The sequence below is a fragment of the Onychomys torridus genome, chromosome 6, assembly GCF_903995425.1.
Source record: "Onychomys torridus chromosome 6, mOncTor1.1, whole genome shotgun sequence".
NCBI lineage: Eukaryota > Metazoa > Chordata > Mammalia > Rodentia > Cricetidae > Onychomys > Onychomys torridus.
This window is the reverse complement of record NC_050448.1, coordinates 99968758-99974757: the sequence shown is the minus strand read 5'-3', so window position 1 is coordinate 99974757 and position 6000 is coordinate 99968758. Positions and strand designations below refer to the sequence as shown.

Sequence of the window (6000 nt, the reverse complement as noted above, 5' to 3'; positions counted from 1 at the left end):
CATATGCTCTCCAAATGTTTCTCACATACACTGACAGCAATCTGCAGAATATTTCTGCTTAATTCTAAATTGAAGAAAACTGAAACGAAGATATTTTTACATCTTATATATACACATATATAAAATTCATTTTTCACAATTGTAATCCTCTGGACATAGTTTATGGCAAAAATCTGTCCACTCATTGTACGAGATTGTTCTTTTTTTTTTTTTCATTTTAGACACAGGGCTTTCCTATTGAGCATTGGCTGATAAGGAATTCTCGTTCCTCCCTGTGATAATTTCTTGAGGGCTAGGATAATAGGTATGTTACAAAAACACATAGCCATCTTTCTTTCGATAAGACTGACATCAGTGTAAACCTTCATGAAAATGTGTTGACTTGATATCATGTTATGCTCATTTTAAAGCTTGGGATATCGTCATACCTCATGGTCACAGTAGAAATTCTGTGAACTTGACATACATGGTAGCTCTTCAGCAGAATTTTGCATATACATGGCAGCAAACTACTAAATCACAAGTATGGATCCTGATGCCTTGAATTTACCATATTGATCACATAGAATCCTCTTAAACCTTAAGCTGCATGCTAACATGAATATTTTTCTCACTGTGGCACTGATTCTGTGTCTGGGCCCCTTGAAAAGCAAAGGAAGCATTCATTAAAAACCAGTGACTTATCAGAAATGAAGGAAATCAAGGCTTCACACTCTCTGAAAGCCATACCCCTGTCACAGCACAGGATCTTTAAGAATGCTTTTGAGAAGAAATAACTTAAAACATTAAAGAAAAATAAACATTTAGCTATTAATTGCAGTTTTGAAGTTGTGGTTTTCTAGCACTCACTCACTGGTGTGCAAGCAGGAGCCTTGGAATTCCCAGCAGTCTCCGGGATCACCCTGACCATTGTCTGAGAGAACAGGTAATGGAAGGAAGCATAGGACATCCACTATACGGCTCCTGAGAACTCAGTGAGGAAATGAAAGCTCTGGAAATATAGCAGGCATCATGAGTGAGAAGTACTGACCAGAACAGGGCTTGGCAGGGCTAGAAGATTTACTTAAAGAATACTGCCATCCAAAGCACATTGATATATTTCCTTTTTTTACTGTAAATCCTTAATTTATGCTTGGGCAAATGCAAATTGCTTAATTCAAAGTTGGAAAGGCCAACTTTGCTCATGATTTAATTATTTTTGATGTGGCTGGAGAGACTGCTCAGTTGTTAAGAGCACTGGACGCTCTGCCATGGGACCATGATTTGATAGTAGCAGCTAATAATAGTTGGTGTGCCCAGTCCTAAGAAATCCAATATCCTCATTTGGCCATGAAGGTACCAGGCAAGCACATGGTTCATAGAAAATTACATGCATACATAACACCCATACATATAAAGCATTAATTAAAATACCACCACATAAAACTGGTTGATATGAAGGTAGAACTCAGTAATCTTCAAAACTGTAAAGGGGAAGCACAGGAAAATTCCCACAACACAACGAGCCTTTTCACTTCAAGCAAAGCAACAAGCTGATGTTTATCCTGATTTTAGAGTCCTGGGCTTACACACACTTGCCTCACCAGAGTCTCCCCAGTGAGGCTCCTGATGTTCTTAGGCTGTATATAGCCTTCTTTGTTCAAAAGCATGAGAAGAAATGCAATGCAGCAGGTGGGTGCTCAAGATTTGTTCATACTCATCACCATGAGCTTTAGTTCATATTTACATTTTCTCCTCATAAGGCAAGAGCATCCATATTACATCAATATCAACAACCTTAGAAATGCTGCATTCAGGCCTTGGGGGTGAAGGTATTACACCTCTTTTCCCTCCCTACCATAGCTATATGTGGAACAATACAAGGGAGAATCATCCTGAAGCCCAGGGACCCAGCCAGAGGCCAGCAGCAGAGCAGTGAGTACTTGAACTTCCTTTGGCTTGTCTCAGCTCCTGCCTCCATTCCTGACTAAAATATCAAAGCCCAGGGATCTAGCTTGGGAAATGGGGAAATATATATATGCCTAGGTCAGAACTGAATAAACGCTGAGGTCTGATTAAAAGACTCAGCTTGTCTCTAGGAATAGTTTTTAGTCAACTATATAGACAGGTCCTATCTGTATGCCAATGCATTTTTTCATATAATTATAGTTCCTATGTCCAAGTTCACATGATATTGTAGATCTGCATGTGTTCCTCATCACAGGCCTTCACAGTACATGTAATCAAGAAATTTCCCAATTGTTGCACTTAGAGAGACCTGTAATTAAAGGTATGGGAATGTTGTGCATGGCATTTCATAGACTTTATTCTAGACTTGACTTGAGCAGAAATGGTTTTAGGCTTCTATTTCGAACTCTTCCCTCCTTCTTATCCCCACGAGAAGCTTGTGAGATTTCTCTTTCAAACCTGAGTCCAGACTGCAGATGTACTCAATATTTATATTCAGTAAACACTTATTTTTTTTTAATTCTATAACATAAATCCCTGTTAACTTTTAATGAATTTGCTATAAGTACTTCTTTTTTTCCCTTTTCTTTTCTTATTTCCCCCCGGAACTGAGGACTGAACCCAGGGCCTTGTGCTTACTAGGCAAGCACTCTACTACTGAGCTAAATCCCCAACCCTAAGTACTTCTTAAAGAATGTGTTCAGGTATAGTATCAGAAAAACAATTTAGATGAGCAGAAGAAATTTGAGCTCAACCTCAGACTTACTCTATATGGTAAAGGGACTAGATGCCGGCTGATAAATAGAGGTACTGCAAGCCACCTTTGGAAGGGTAGACGCTGTAAATAAGATTTGACAATGGTTGTTTAAGGAGACATAGAAGAAAATCAAGAATGAGAGACACACTATGACAATTGATAGTTATAGAACTCTGATGTGAACAACAGTGAATAAAGCTGTAAAAATAGTTATGACCACTGAGTCTACTTACTGCACATAAACTCAGGAAACTTGTTCAGCTCGATATCAAGGACCTCATGGTGCAATACAGGGGCCTGGTTAGACAGCACTGTTTTGTGACAGTTCCTGCTGAGACAACACTTAGATCATGCCACTAGGGTTAACTATATTGTATTGTTTGGGGAAGAAGAATATATTCATTTTATAGGATGACCAACCAATTTCAGACAGGAAAACTTTTTGGAAATGATCTTTCTGCTGTTTGTGAAGATTATGATCGGCCCACAGCAGTTCTGATATGCCTCACATAGTGACCAACAAATTTCAGACAGGAAAACTTTTTGGAAATGATCTTTCTGCTGTTTGTGAGGATTATGATCTGCCCACAGCAGTTCGGATATGCCTCACATGACTTTCCTCTGGCTGTCCTAAGGACAAAATCTCTGGTGTTTGTATATTTTCCTTTATTTCTATCAGTAAGCATGTAAGACTTTATATCTCAAATCATTGGCTTCAGAAAAGAGATTTCACAGAGTGCTATTCACCAGAAAACTTGTAGCAGAAAAGTTGTTTTAAAAGTCATTAATGTAAAGGAGAGGAAAATCTGGTAAATTTTTCCTGATGTTCTCAGCTAAAAGTTACAGTGAGATGGATAGAACAAATGAAATTCAGAGGAACTAAAACCATTTCAAAATCTCCTTCATGCCACCCAGCTCCCACACTGCACCCTTGCACACTATGGTTCTGGTACTCATGAATATGTGTGCAAGCTTTAACCAATCATAAACTCTGTGCTGTGGACATTGAGTGACAAGTTTCCCTTTCTTCCACTTAAGACATGCTCTTCTTTATCAATGAAAAGGGTACAATCACTGACAGAATCTTCAGAATGCTATCCAATGTAACATCATGATGATCCATAATAGAAATGCTGGATTCTGGGGAAGAGGTGTACTTGAACAGCAAATGTATTCTCATTGTGGAATCTGTCTTAAAGCAAGGACTCTCTGGGCACCATCCACACTCAGGATTCTTCATGCTTAATCTTGATTGATAATAGACATAAAGGATAGAATCTGACAAGCTGAAAGTTCATGAGTTTATATCTTAAGCAATCTGCTTTTGAGGTGAAGAGACTCACATGTTAAGTATGTCTTCCTTTTCAATACAAGCCATCCTTTTAAGGCCATTATTGGGCATTGCAGGTGAAATAATAGCTACACTAGTAACAGTGGATAATAAAATATAATTTGAAGTATAAACCTGCCATATGGATCAGTTATAGAAAGAAGCATCCTTCATTTCACTTCCTCTCTATCATCTTCATGGTGGCAAATGTTCCAAAATAATATTAGTATAAGGAGGTATGTTTGACACATACACATGTGTTATCAGATGTACATGTCTGGTGAGAATAATTTTGCTGTCAGTGTGATTTTCTTACCACTTTATTTTTGCGAGGCAAGTTTGATCCCTCAGTAATGAGCATATTCCCACCCTCTACACACATAAACCATGTTAATGCACATAGCCAGCAACTATCTTGTTCTATCTGTCTTCACTCTACATAGTGCTCTGAAGCAATCTCATATTCTCAATGTCCTGAAGGAAGCACTCTTAATCACTGAAATATCCCTTAGTACCACATTAGCAGGTCTACTGGTGATGTCCTTGTTGAAATCTTATTTAGGCAGCCACATTGAATTCCATGACTGTATCTTTCTGTAATTTCTAGAAGACACAATTCAGCAGATCTCCTGGTCTTCTGGAACCAACAATCTTTATGTCATGTCTTTAAAATTCCCTGAGGCAAAGGACTTTAGGACAGGAATTCATGCAGGACAGGAACTTGGAGACAGGAGCTGATGCAGAAGCCTCTGAGGAGTTCTGTTTACTGGCTAGTCCCTTATGGCCTGCTCATCCTGCTTTCTATAGTGCATCACCGGTGCAGGGATGGAACCACTCACAATGGACTGGGCCCAACCTGGGCCCTTCCCTATCAATCACTATTTAAGGAAACGCCCTACAGTCTTGTCTCCGGGTGAGTTTTATGGAGATATGAAGTTCTCTTCTCTCAGATGACTTCAGCTTGTGTCAAGTTGACATGAAATTATGCAGTACACTTTCTTCTTTCCAAACTCTCCCATACCTGTCTCATTGCCTCTCAAATGGAGGACTCTCTTTTTATTTATATTTTTTATCATTTTATTTATATGCCTATAAGTACAACATGCTGAGACCATTAAGTGTTGCTTATATTTGCATATATGAATGATTTTCTGGACAATGTGTGCAAGATTTAACCAATCATAAACACAGGATACCTATTTGGAAAATCTCACATGGTTGTGCGTGAGGATGGCAATCTGCCTGCTCCAATTATAATGAGCCTCTTTATGATTCTCTCAAGATGAACTGACCTGCAGAGACACTGGACTCCCTGCGTTGTCACTCAATTAATATGCTTTCTAAATTAGCTAATATCTTCTCTGTTTTTGTCTTCCTCAGTTTCCAGTCCAGGCATGAGGATGGTAGGAGTTAGATCATAACCCTGTATTCGTATCAAACACAAAAATCATGCCGGGTATTGGTGGCACACGCCTTTAATCTCAGCACTCAGGAGGCAGAGGCAGGCCAATCTCTGTGAGTTTGAGGCCAGCCTGGTTTACAGAGCTAGTTCCAGGAAAGGTGCAAAGCTACACAGAGAAACCCTGTCTCAAAAAACCAAAAAAGAAAAAAAAAATCAGGAGAGGGTAGAGGATCAGAAGGTAGAAAGGCCCAGGTATCCAATGAAACCTTAATTTCAATGGGTCCATAGTCCAGAAAGTGTCCATTTGATAGCATCCATGGCTTCTATTTTCTTGACCTGGATGTGGTAGATCCACGGTATAATGTCATCTAGTCCTGAAAATACAAACACATTTAGCATTATACAGTTTAAGCAGGTTTTATTTATATACTTGCAAATATATAAGTATACATTTATATATATGCATATATACATGTAACAACAATTAAAAAGGAGACATGGATTTAAAAGAAAGCAAAAAGGGTATATGAGAAGATTTGGATGGAGGAAAAGAAAGAAAAAATG

The 6000-nt window shown here is 38.7% G+C and overlaps 1 pseudogene; it reads left to right on the top strand.

Annotated features, from left to right (window-relative positions):
• Positions 1 to 3744: 3744 nt before the first annotated feature.
• Positions 3745 to 6000, top strand: part of LOC118586250 — a 180861-nt pseudogene continuing 178605 nt past the window's right edge.